Below are 14,523 nucleotides of genomic sequence, written 5' to 3'. Positions count from 1 at the left end.
TCCCAGAAAGCACAAAGCCTGCTGTATTCCAGGAAAAGCAGCGGCGGCCACAGCAGCAACAACACCCAACAGCCGCTTGGGGCCTGGACGGCGGTTTTGAGCAGGGCCGCGAAGGAACGGCGGCTGCTAAACGCGCCGATCGTGCTGCACAATACAACTCCAAGCCATCCTCTCCTTCCAGCCGATTCCTGTCATCATTCCCCGTGTGAGTCTGTCTTTTGTTTGTTCTGTCCCTGGGTTAATTAAGACTGTAGGTAAGCTAGCGTTGCACTGTGTATCTAATCTCGTCTGTAAATAAACGTGACTGCTTTCTTTTTGCTTGTGTGTATAATAAATCCAATTACTCTTCTGTCCGTCTTCTCGTCTTATTCCTTTTCCTCTTTGCATTCGGTCGTTTTAGAGTTTTCCAGATTGGGCAGCTGCGGTGCGATACGGCCAAAGTTGGGGGTGAATCGGGTGAGTTGGGGAAGAATCGGGGGAACTGTTAGGTCGCGGTAATACACCACCGCTCGGTACATAACATCTAACCGCGACAGTAACAATATATATATATATATATACAAATATATACACCTTAATACATACACACACACACACACACACACAAACACACATGCACACACACACACACACACACACATGAGGGAGTGGGTCACACAATAACACACATACGGGGGGAGTGGGTCACACACACACACACCCACACACACACGTACATATACACACACACACACACACACACACACACACACACGTACACAGACACACACACACACACACACACACAATCTCGGCAATTTGCCGTCTGTGGCAATACGTGAACAAAGCTTCGCCCCTCTTCAAACATTGTTGACTATGTATAAGTTAAACATTTAATCGTGGTGATGGAAACGTCCGACGCAAATTCTTCATAAATCTCGGCAATTTCCTGTCTTTGTACTTGGGTGGTGTAAGACATATCGAGCCACGAAAAGCCGTGATTATTTAATATATCTCGGCATTTTCCCGTCTGTGTCATCTTGGGCGGTGTAAGATATATTGAGTCATGTAAAGCCACGATTATTTAATATATCTCGACATTTTCCTGTCTGTGTCATATTGGGCGGTGTAAGATATATTGAGTCATGTAAAGCCACGATTATTTAATATATCTCGGCAATTTCCCGATTCCTGTGTGTGCGTTTATTTTTTCAATGATTGCTGAAACGAAGTCTAAAACCTTCGATAAAAATGAAATCAGATGGTGAATTCAAGATAAAATTGTGAGGGTGACTCAATGAATGGCCTTCATGTTACAGGCATTTGAAAATGCATTTTGTTCTATAAACGGTAACTTTCATCGAATTTTATTCCCGTTTTTTTTTCAACTGAGTCCATCCAACTGAGTTAGCGACTGTGAAAAATGAAATGAGATATCGAATTAGAGTTGAAATAAAACTGTGAGAGAGAGCAAGACACTGCTGGCCTAACAAAAGAGACCTCAAAGCTATGCGAGTCAACAAAATGGTGGATATTTGTTTTTGAAGCCCCTCCCAGATCTGGTGTAGCCACTCCCCCGGACAGACAGACAGACAGGGTCACCTGCGGAGAATATATATATATATAGACGAGTGTGACTTGGCACGCTCAGTGCGCCTCACCACACGTCGTTTCAGAGGGAGAGGCATCTTTGACCCTTGCGGTGTGTTTTGGGTCTTCATGGTGTTTTGGGTCTTCAGGGTCTTTTGGATGCTCTGGGCCTTGAAGGGTATTTTGGGTCTAAAGGGTCTTCAGGGTGTTTTTGGTCTTCAGGGTGTTTTTGGTCTTCAGGGTGTTTTTGGTCTTCAGGGTGTTTTTGGTCTTCAGGGTATTTTGGGTCTTCGGGGTGTTTTGAGTCTTCGGGGTCTTTTTGGGTCTTTGGGGTATTTTGGGTCTTTTCGGGGTCATTTGGGTGTTTTGGGTCTTTGGGGGTCTTTTGGGTATGCAGGAGCTTTTGGGTATGCAGAAGCTTTTGGGTCTTAAGGTTATTTTGGTTCCTCTGAGTCTTTAAGAATCTTTTGGGTCTTTAGGATGTTTTTGGTCTTCGGGGTCTTTTGGGGCTTCCAGGTCTTTTGGGTCTTCGGGGTCTTTTGGTTCTCGGGATGTTTTGGGTCTTCAGGGTGTTTTGAGTCTTCTTGGTGTTTTGGGTCTTCGGGGTCTTTTGGGTCCTCTGGGTGTTTTGGGTCTTCGGGTGTTTTGGGTCTGAGGGTGTTTTGGGGTCTTCGGAGTGTTTTGGGTCTTCGGAGTGTTTTGGGTCTTTGGGGTCCTTTGGGTCTTCGGGTATTTTGGATCCTCAGGGCCTTTAAGGGTATTTTGGGTCTTTGGGGTGTTTTGGGTCTTCAGGGTCTTTAAGGGTCTTTGTGGTATTCAGGGTGTTTTACGTCTTCGGTGTCTTTTAGGTCTTCGGGGTGTTTTTGGTCTTCGAGGTGTTTTTGGTCTTCGGGTCTTTTTGGGTCTTCGGTGTCCTTGGGGTCATCAGTGTCTTTAAGGGCTCTTGGGTCTTAAGGGTCTTTTGTTTCCTCTGGGTCTTTAAGGGTCTTTGGGGTATTTTGGTTCTTCGGGGTATTTAAGGGTCTTTTGGGTCTAAAGGGTGTTTGGGGTCTTCAGGATGTTTTGGTTCTTCAGGGTGTTTTGGGTCTTCGGGTGTTTGGGGTCTTTTGGATCTACAGGGTCTTTTGGGTATTTGGGGTGTTTTGGATATCTGGGGAAATTTTTAAAAATTGATCGTCGGAAACGGCATGTCGTGCGTTCTTGGAAGTTTCTGCAGTTCCTTATGTTCTTCCCTGGTCCAACGATTCAGGAGATTCGCGATGACTAATGGTCAGATAGAGGAACTGGTGAAACGACTTGCCCAGCTGTTCCTTCTGCTATAAATTGATGAATTTTGTAGGTGTGTGTGTGTGTGTCTGTGGTGTGTGTGTGTGTGTGTGTGTGTGTGTGTGTGTGTGTGTGTGTGTGTGTGTGTGTGTGTGTGTGTGTGTGTGTGTGTGTGTGTGTGTGTCTGTGGTGTGCATGCGTGTGGCATGTTTTTTGTGTAGTTCTACTGGAGCTTTCTGATATGGAATTTCTGATTTGTGTAATTCTCGCGAAATGATTGTTATGATCTCCTGAGTTAATTAGGCTCATTAACTACAAAGTATCCAGAAGAATTCCCATGTCTCTAAACGCACGCCGTGTTAAGGTGTATAGAGCAGCTTAATAGGTCCTTCCATGGCATGCCATTCTCATTAATAAATAAATAACAAAAACAATGATAATATTTTACAAAGCATTTATTCGAGCTCAAGCACTGTAGCAGGCAGGTATGCTGCAAGGCCATGAAAGCCGATGAAAATTTGGTCCATTTGGACCAACGGGCTCACTAGTCGTTATAAAAGACCTGTGCACTGCACTCCCATAGTGTGAAATGATGGCGATGACAGACTGTGCTGGTCAAAGCCCGGCACCACCATGCGCCCAGGCCCTAGGTTGCAAAGCTCAAGGCAGGCGGTTCTCCCCACAAAAGAGATCAGATCGGACAGCGGAATGTGAATTATTTTATTAATCGTAAATTATGCTATTTTTGAATAGACGGCTCTTGTGTTTCTGAATGAAAATGTCACACACATCATGTGGGGATATGGTGACGTCATGGTGTATGTTCATGAGGGCCAGAGATTCCATCCGACTTTCTCCCATGGAATATCTCAGGTAGGTCTTCAGACGACGCAGGCAAGAAAATGAGCGTTCGGCCTCACAGGAGCCCACAGGGAGGGTGGGGTGCATCCAATATGGAGTAGGACTTTGATGGATGGAAATTCGTCTCCATCTACTGCGCAGAAACAATCCATGAATGTGCTTGGAAGCGTGTTGTTGGGCTTCCTTCTCCAAAACATCTGCCAGTCTCTAAGCTCATTTATCAGTCCTGTTGGATGTTCCATGTCGTTTTCCCAACGCAATAGCTTCTGATGTAGGGCTGGAATGTCGCAGGTATCGGCGATTATCGCAGATGGCATCAGCAGAAACAGATCACCTCCTTCCCGATTTTCAGCACAGAATCGGGTGTCCATTTCCTGGCTGAGGTGTTCGAGAAATGGAATGCACATGTTTCTGAGGTGAAGAGCAAGGGAGTACTGGCGGCCGTGTTTGGACGATGGATTTGTCGTTTGACAACTCTCGGCATTGTGACGTCACCTCCTACAGATTATATCATGGCCTGAGCGTGATCGAACCACAGAGAGAATTCAGTTTCAGCATTTGACCGGAGTTGATTGGGCGCGTCCTTCTTGTCGTCAATCATAGAGTATGCCTCCAGGACATCCATGCCGTTGCGTTGCAGAGGGGGTGGGGGGGGGGTGCGCACCCACTGCACCCCCCCCCCCCCTGGATCCGCCGCTAACATCATTACCTGTCTCAATTCTGACCAGGAATGCAAGTGTACATGAAAAGGGAGGGAATGGAAAGTGGGAGAGCAGTGTAGTTTGGAAAATTGTACAGCCGAAGGGTGACAGGTGTCACAAGTTATTCCGAAATGTAAAATGTCAATGGCTGTGCGAACTTGCCGAAGCTTTAGAAAATATTTCGTGGTTTCCTGCTAAGCAAGTCTGCTCTGTTCAGTTTCCTGGTAAACTCTTTCACAAGATCGACTCTGACGATAGCTGTCAACATAGCTCGTTTCAGCCTTGACCAACAAGGTCTTTGGTGAAAAAGAATAAAGTGGGAAATTAACAATGCCAGACATTTCTCTTTCTCAAATGGGAGAAGAAAAAAAACTACATAGTTGTGAGAATGACCTCTATGGGGGTAACCTTGCATCGTACAGGGTAGTTATTGCCCATATTGCATGTATTAGGTAAGTGTCTTTTGTTAGTCATGTCAGTGTTTTGGAACTGCCACTGGTAACCATGGTCGGGTTGTGGGCGACTAAACCAACACCCCTAATTAGCCTTTGCCAGTGGCGAGGGTGATTGTGACACCATTCAGTCTCCTAAAAAACACCCAATGGGGGTAGGAACATTTATTTTTCAGCCTGGCCGAGTTACTCCCTTCCGCACAGTGGTCCTGTGAAGAGGTTTCCTTGTTTCAGGACGAGGTGAAGGTTTCACCACTTTTGCCTCTTATTTTTCTTTGTAGACCGTTACAAGTTCGTGGCTTTCAGCCTTGTGTGAAGTGTTTGGTAGTTTGATAGTGTGAAGTTGTTAAGCTCATGGTCCTACACGGATTAACGTGTCCGAAGATAAACGTCCCCACTGTTATGGGACCAGGAACCCTGTACTTGACCGACAGACAGAGTGGTGTGTGGAAGGCACATCTTGTTGGTCGGGGTCCAATATATTACACGGCAGAACAACCAATCACGTGAGGGTCTTGAATGCACAGCAGGTTCGACTTGACAGTTTGTGCAGAGACGAAGAATTTAAACTTCTTTTTAATTTAATCTAATTCGAAGCTCAGACATTTTCATTTGTTTTCACGCACACTAATAGACTCTTAAAATTCAGGATTTACTCCTAAGTAAATTTATCAATGAACACACCTTGAGGGGAAGGATGGGATGTTGTTTTTAACAACATTGAAGTTCAAAATTAAAATATAACCTTCTTTCACCATTTCTGGGGAATTCACCTTATTAAGCATTCAATGTTCCTGAAAGCACAAAGAACGAGTCTAAATTAATTTCCTGCAACCAAGGATTCTCAGGCCTTTCAACCCCTGGGGACAAAACCAGGCTCGAGACCCCCAACCTGAAGGGAATGTATCGCTGTGTTGACCATGTCGATACAGGTGGTTATCTCATAATATTTAATCATTCAACAGACATTTGATTTTATAATATGGATTGAACGACCGCACCAGACGCAAAGTGAATGTGGTGCCAAATTGCACCCTAAAAAAACGTTTTCATGCTCCATTTGATTGTATTTGATATAAATTATTTTACAACGAACTCGTCAGATCACGAAAAGCAACTTTGAGAACCACGTTTTACAGTTTAAACTCCGTGCAACGGGGAAATGTGTCAGGTTGATGTTTACAAACTCCTTTACATCCGAATTCACTTTTTTCCTAATTCCTACTTCTATCGCCTTGCACAGATGTTTGTGAAGTTAGCACCTTTTACCCTTTACCGTTTACAGTTTACCCTTTACCGTTTACAGTTTACCCTTTACCCCAGTGGTTCTCAAACTTTTTTGGACTACCGCCCCCTTCTGCCCTCTTGGACCGGCCCAATGCCCCTCTTGTCCTATCGTTCGTGGTCGGACACCCAGAATTTATGTCGATAGGAAGCAAAAATAACAGAAGCCAAATATTTTGTGAATAACATTTTACTTTATTTTAGTTTCCTTTTTATTTTATTTTTCACGACCTACAATGTTTCAGCAGAACAGGCCCAGGTGAGGCAAACTGGGAATCTGTTATCACAGGCCCAAATACCGTTGGTGTGAACGGTGGGCCTGTTGACTCGCTGCGAGATTACAAACGTCTGGCTCCATCTCAGTGAGGTCGAGACGCAGATCGCCCCTCTCGGTAATGTCAAGGCGGTTTCCATACTTGGTCAGCAGCACCATCACGGCGCTGAACCCTCTTTCAACGAGGTATGATGTGGGGAACGCCATCGGCAGCAGTTCTGCCTGTGTCCACATTGCGGGGTATTCACCCCGCTCCAGAATCCAGAATTTGCCGTATTCATGCTGCGAGAATCTTGCCTTCGCCTCATCGTCATTGTGGAGGTTGATAATTTCGTCCTGTAATTCGCGCTTCACATCTTGAATGTCACATTTGAATGGGTTGATCACCCATGCTGGCACCGACAGTTCTAGCATGTCTCTGAAACGCTGCTCCATATCTCCACGAATCTTCTCAAGGTGATTGCAATAAACGAGCAGCTCTTCATCAGAAACAGCAGTTTCCTTTGCCAACCGGGGAAAGTGGTACATATCTCTGCGGCCGAGGGATTCCCTGTGCAGAGTCGCCTTGGTTACGAACGCGCCGTTCACTTTCTTTGCTTTAATCAGCGTCATATGGTCACCCTGGAGTTGTTTGTTGACATCATTCAGTATACTGAATATGTCCGTGAAGTAAGCCACATCGTGCTCAATCGCATTCACTTTCTCCGATAGCTCCGTATCAATTTCCGACAGAAACTCGACCACTGTTGAGAAGAGGGCATGGAAACGGGTCAAACCTAATACCCACACGACATCAGCGAATATGTGATCATAAAAACCATGCGGAGGGGGAAAGAATGTGGTCGTTGATTGGATGGCCAATTTACCGAATGGCGCCGGGTAACCTGTTCAGACTGCAGGAAGCCCAATGAGCGCTCCAAATCGCCGCTGCTCCTCTAAATCGCCAGTGCCCCCCAAATCATTGCCAGCGCCCCCCTACCGCCCGTGGACTCTTGAGCGCCCCCATGAAAGTTCCCAGCGCCCACTGGGGGGCGGTAGGGACCACTTTCAGAACCTATACTTTACCCGATTCAATGTTAGAGTTGTACCATTACAAAAATGGGGGGGGGGGGGGGGGGGTGTTGTGGATTGTGGATTGTTGTGGATTTCTTTGTACAAAAGGCAGGTGCAAATGCATTTCGCGGAATGCGGCTTCGAACCATTACCCGATTCAAACGTTTACCGGATTCGAACCATTACCCGATTCAAACGTTTACCGGATTCGAGCCATTACCCGATTCAATCGTTTACCGGATTCGAACCATTACCCGATTAAAACGACTACCGGATTCGAACCATTGCCCGATTCTAACGTTTACCGGATTCGAACCATTACCCGATTCTAACGTTTACCGGATTCGAACCTTTACCCGATTCAAACGTTTACCGGATTCGAACCATTGCCCGATTCAATCGTTTACCGGATTCGAACCATTACCCGATTAAAACGACTACCGGATTCGAACCATTAACCGATTCAAACGTTTACCGGATTCGAACCATTGCCCGATTCAATCGTTTACCGGATTCGAACCATTACCCGATTAAAACGACTACCGGATTCGAACCATTAACCGATTCAAACGACTAACGGATTCGAACCATTAACTGATTCAAACGATTACCGGATTCGAACCATTACCCGATTCTAACGTTTACCGGATTCGAACCATTACCCGATTCTAACGTTTACCGGATTCGAACCTTTACCCGATTCAAACGTTTACCGGATTCGAACCATTACCCGATTCAAACGTTTACCAGATTCGAACCTTTAGCCGATTCAAACGTTTACCGGATTCGAACCATTAACTGATTCAAACGTTTACCGGATTCGAACCTTTAGCCGATTCAAACGTTTACCGGATTCGAACCATTACCCGATTCAAACGTTTACCAGATTCGAACCTTTAGCCGATTCAAACGTTTACCGGATTCGAACCATTAACTGATTCAAACGTTTACCGGATTCGAACCTTTAGCCGATTCAAACGTTTACCGGATTCGAACCATTAACCGATTCAAACGTTTACCGGATTCGAACCTTTACCCGATTCAAACGTTTACCGGATTCGAACCTTTACCCGATTCAAACGTTTACCGGATTCGAACCATTACCTGATTCAAACGTTTACCGGATTCGAACCTTTAGCCGATTCAAACGTTTACCGGATTCGAACCATTACCCGATTCAAACGTTTCCCGGATTCGAACCATTACCTGATTCAAACGTTTACCGGATTCGAACGTTTAGCCGATTCAAACGTTTACCGGATTCGAACCCATTAACCGATTCAAACGTTTACCGGATTTGAACCATTACCCGATTCAAACGTTTACCGGATTCGAACCTTTAGCCGATTCAAACGTTTACCGGATTCGAACCATTAACCGATTCAAACGTTTACCGGATTCGAACCATTACCCGATTCAAACGTTTACCGGATTCGAACCATTACCCGATTCGAACGTTTACCGGATTCGAACGTTTACCGGATTCGAACCTTTAGCCGATTCAAACGTTTACCGGATTCGAACCATTAACCGATTCAAACGTTTACCGGATTCGAACCTTTAGCCGAGTCAAACGTTTACCGGATTCGAACCATTAACCGATTCAAACGTTTACCGGATTCGAACCTTTCGCCAATTCAAATGTTTACCGGATTCGAACCATTAACCGATTCAAACGTTTACCGGATTCGAACCTTTCGCCGATTCAAACGTTTACCGGATTCGAACCATTAACCGATTCAAACGTTTACCGGATTCGAACCTTTCGCCGATTCAAACGTTTACCGGATTCGAACCTTTAACCGATTCCAACGTTTACCAGATTCGAACCTTACGTTTACCGGATTCGAACCATTAACCGCTGGGGGAGCTTAAGCTCTTTCATGTGGCCCCCCAATAGGACTTTCTGACTATGTAATTGCCTGTAGGGGGCGTTATTTCTGACCTTCACCCCGAGCGCCACAAACCATCACTCCGCCACTGATTGTGTGCACCAGCCATAGAATGGCATTGCCATCATTGCCCGAGGAGACTCGACATCATAAAGACAAAATAAGTGCATAAAAGAAGAAATGACAATTACCCCCCCCCCCCTTCCTCCTCCCCCCTCCCCCTGAGTTGTTAGCGTTGTTAGGGTTAGGGCTGAGTTGTTGGGTTGTTAGGGCGGAATCCCTGTTCACCCTTTTACCGAGAAAAAGTAAATTTAAAAAAAACAACAAACATTTATTTACAATAATTATTTAAAAAAAATACTTTTTGTTTAAATATTATTTTGTTTGTCTTCCCACTCCTGCCCATTGAGGTTGGGTCCGTAGCCTGGGGCAGATTTGTTTGGTCGGGTGTTGGTGTAACGCAGACAGACAAGACGTTCCGAAACATCATTACCTGTCTCAATTCTGACGAGGAATGCAAGTGTACATGAAAAGGGAGGGAATGGAAAGTGGGAGAGCAGTGTAGTTTGGAAGATTGTACAGCCGAAGGGTGACAGGTGTCACAAGTTATTCCGAAATGTAAAATGTCAATGGCTGTGCGAACTTGCCGAAGCTTCAGAAAATATTTCGTGGTTTCCTGCTAAGCAAGTTTGGTCTGTTCAGTTTCCTGGTAAACTCTTTCACAAGATCGACTCTGACGATAGCTGTCAACGGAGCTCGTTTCAGCTTCGAGCAACAAGGTCTTTGGTGAAAAAGAATAAAGTGGGAAATTAACAATGCCAGACATTTCTCTTTCTCAAATGGGAGAAGAAAAAAAAACTACATAGTTGTGAGAATGACTTCTATGGGGGTAACCTTGCATCGTACAGGGTAGTTATTGCCCATATTGCATGTAGTAGGTAAGTGTCTTTTGTTAGTCATGTCAGTGTTTTGGAACTGCCACTGGTAACCATGGTCGGGTTGTGGGCGACTAAACCAACACCCCTAATTAGCCTTTGCCAGTGGCGAGGGTGATTGTGACACCATTCAGTCTCCTAAAAAACACCCAATGGGGGTAGGAACATTTATTTTTCAGCCTGGCCGAGTTACTCCCTTCCGCACAGTGGTCCTGTGAAGAGGTTTCCTTGTTTCAGGACGAGGTGAAGGTTTTACCAGTTTGGCCTCTTATTACTCCCACCAGGGAGGAATGCATTCGATCGTGTCCATCCGTCCGTGTGTGTGTGTGTGTGTGTGTGTGTGTGTGTGTGTGTGTGTTTTTGAACAAGATATCTGGAAAAGTTCTGAACGGATTTGGATGAAAGTTGGTGGGATGATTGCTCTTGGGATAAGGAAGGATTGATTAGTTTTTGGTGAAGCTCAGGATATTATTCTGCATCCAGGAATTTTTTGAAGGATCGTTTACCATTGGAAGATATGGCTCATTTTTTTTTAACATTATCTTCTATATATTCTATATTTAACATTGTGATATGAAAATAATTTTCATATTTGTTGTAAATGTAGTTTAAACTCGTGGTTATGCGTTACAGCCGTGTATTTTTTAGCAGCGTCGTCTTCAATGTTCATTTTTTTTCTAATAAAGACATATTCTGTCATTTTAAAACCACCAAAGTGTGTATTCGGTTTCCCCATTTCATAAAATGTATCGTTTGATACGTATAATGCTTTAAAAGTTTTTTTTTTTTTTTTTTTTAACCTCAGAAGATATATCAACATTTACCTCACCGAATGTCAATCGCGGTGTCAGTATTTGATGAACTTATAAAGACTTAGGTGACTTATAAGTGTGACCAGCATGTGCACGGGATTCTTCCCAGAAGAATGAGTGGTCGCATTAGCTTGTACGACTTAAAATGAGCGAGTTTTGTTTTCACGTTTGGGCCAGTTTTACATGTTGTATCCCTAAGGAATGAAACGCACGTTTTTCCTGGCTTACAATTTTATTTGAAGTCACACATGCCTCAAAATACACTCACCTATATAGAATTGAACGCTGAATCCGAAAATGTAAGTGAAATTGCCTTTTTTTTTTTGTCCGCCGTCGCACCGCGGAGCGAAAGGGGGACTATGGTTTTTCCGTCCTTACGTGCGTGCGTGCGGGCGTGCGTGCGTGCGTGCGTAAGTGAAGGACCGCATCCGAATTTGGTGTGTGAGTGCAACCCACGTCAAAATCCAAGATGGCCGCCGCCATGTATGTCTGATGCCATGTATGTCTGAACCTTGTGAGCTGAATATCTTGAAAAATAAGCGAAGTACCAACTTCTAATTTGGTGTGTGGGTGTATCTCGGCATAGAGAAGAACGCTATTGAAAATTGGGTCGCCACGTCAAAATCCAAGATGGCCGCCGCCATGTATGTCTGAACCTTGTGAGATGAATATCTTGAAAAATAAGCGAAGTACCAACTTCTAATTTGGTGTGTGGGTGTATCTCGGCACAAGGAAGAACGCTATTGAAAATTGGGTCGCCACGTCAAAATCCAAGATGGCCGCCACCATGTATGTCTGAACCTTGTGAGATGAATATCTTGAAAAATAAGCGAAGTACCAACTTCTAATTTGGTGTGTGGGTGTATCTCGGCATAAAGAAGAACGCTATTGAAAATTGGGTCGCCACGTCAAAATCCAAGATGGCCGCCACCATATATATGTCTGAACCTTGTGAGCGAAATATCTTGAAAAATAAGCGAAGTGAAGAAAGTGAAGCGAAGCGAAGAAAAATAAGCGAAGTACCAACTTATAATCTGGTGTGTGGGTGTATCTAGGCATAAGGAAGAACGCTATTGAAAATTGGGTCGCCACGTCAAAATCCAAGATGGCCGCCTTGCGTCTTCCACGTTGTCAACTCGCATCACTTCACCGACGGGGGACCTAGGCGTAACGCTTGTTTAACATTATCTTCTATATGTTCTAAATATATATCTGTGCAGTGTCTGTCTTGTGTTGTCTTGTCTTGTCACTGAACTACTCCCTCAAACTTTTGTGAAATCGTACTATTCCAACTTGACCCACGGTGGGAGTATGCGCTCTACTGAGTGGCGTTCTAGTTTTTCTTTGTTGCCCGTTACAAATTAGTGGCTTTCAGCCTTGTGTGAAGTGTTTGGTAGTTTGATAGTTTAAAGTTGTTAACACAGAAAGTGCGGAGTAACTAATCCTTGTAAACTTCAGAGAATCTCGAAGCTGAACGTTTTTACATTTACATGAAAATATTTGATTTGGGTCACGTGACAGGTGCTGAACATCATGAGAAGGTAGCTGAATCGAGAATCTTCACAGACAACACCCTCAGAGAGATATCTCAAACCAAATGCTTATGTTGTGTGAACACTGATTTAGTCCGTATACTACCACGAGCCCATGGTCATACACGGATTAACGTGTCCGAAGATAAACGTCCCCACTGTTATGGGACCAGGAACCCTGTACTTGACCGACAGACAGAGTGGTGTGTGGAAGGCACATCTTGTTGGTCGGGGTCCAATATTATTACACTGCAGAACAACCAATCACGTGAGGGTCTTGAATGCACAGCAGGATCTACTTGAGAGTCTGTGCAGAGAAAAAGAATTTAAACTTCTTTTTAATTTAATCTAATTCGAAGCTCAGACATTTTCATTTGTTTTCATGCACACGAATAGGCTCTCAAAATTCAGGATTTACTCCTAAGTAAATTTATCAATGAACACACTTTGTTGGGGGATTGGGTAGTTGTTTTTAACAACATTGAAGGTCAAAAGTAAAATATAATATACTCCTTGTATTACCGAGTTGGCACTATTTTGTTGATTTACTCGCCATTTCGTGAAGGCAATCGGCGTGTTGACCGGTGCTTACTTTCGGAGCTCATCGTCACTCAAACCTCCCCTGTCCTTCAACCACACTGTCCTTTTCAGCTTGGACCTCCTGTCTTCATCATCTCTGGTCCAGCTGGATTGGCTGAATCTGGTTCACCTTTTTGCTTTGGTGATTCACATTATGAGTACATTGAACCTGTGGCGGCTTCACCACTTGTGCCCACCCAACGAGATTTCACCATTTATGACCCACTGGGTTTAATTTGCAAACTGATTGATTAAGCTGAGTTACCACGTCGAGAGTAGGTTATCGTATTCGAGATCGTATCAAGAGTCGGTTATCATATTTGAGATCGTATCGATAGTCGGTTATCGTATTCCAGATCGAGTTGGTTATCGTATTCGAGATCGTATCGAGAGTCGGTTATCATATTCGAGATCGTATCAAGAGTCGGTTATCGTATTTGAGATCGTATCAAGAGTCGGTTATCGTATTTGAGATCGTATCAAGAGTCGGTTATCGTATTTGAGATCGTATCGAGAGTCGGTTATCGTATTTGAGATCATATCAAGAGTCGGTTATCGTATTTGAGATCGTATCGAGTCGGTTATCGTATTCGAGATCGCATCGAGAGTCGGTTATCGTATTCAAGATCGTATCGAGAGTTGGTTATCGTATTCGAGATCGTATCGAGAGTCGGTTATCGTATTCGAGATCGTATCGAGAGTCGGTTATTGTATTCGAGATCGTATCGAGAGTCGGTTATCGTATTCGAGATTGAGTTGGTTATCGTATTCGAGATCGTATCGAGAGTCAGTCATCGTATGTGAGATTGTATCGAGAGTCGGTTATCGTATTTGAGATCGTATCGAGAGTCGGTTATCGTATTCGAGATCGAGTCGGTTATCGTATTCGAGATCATATCGAGAGTTGGTTATCGTATTCGAGATCGTATCGAGAGTCTGTTTCGTATTTGAGATTGTATCGAGAGTCAGTTATCGTATTCGAGATCGAGTTGGTTATCGTATTTGAGCTTGTATCGAGAGTCAGTTATCGTATTCGAGATCGAGTCGGTTATCGTATTCGAGATCGTATCGATAGTCGGTTATTGTATTCGAGATTGTATCGAGAGTCGGTTATCGTATTTGAGATTGTATCGAGAGTCGGTTATCGTATTTGAGATCGTATCGAGAGTCTGTTATCGTATTCGAGTTCGTATCGAGAGTCGGTTATTGTATCCGAGATCGTATCGAGAGTCGGTTCTTGTATTCGAGATCGTATCGAGAGTCGGTTATCGTATTCGAGATCGTATCGAGAGTCGGTTATCGTATTCGAGATC

Source organism: Myxine glutinosa, chromosome 8 (assembly GCF_964187855.1).
Source record: "Myxine glutinosa chromosome 8, kmMyxGlut1.1, whole genome shotgun sequence".
Lineage (NCBI taxonomy): Eukaryota > Metazoa > Chordata > Myxini > Myxiniformes > Myxinidae > Myxine > Myxine glutinosa.
Note: the sequence above shows the minus strand (reverse complement) of the source record.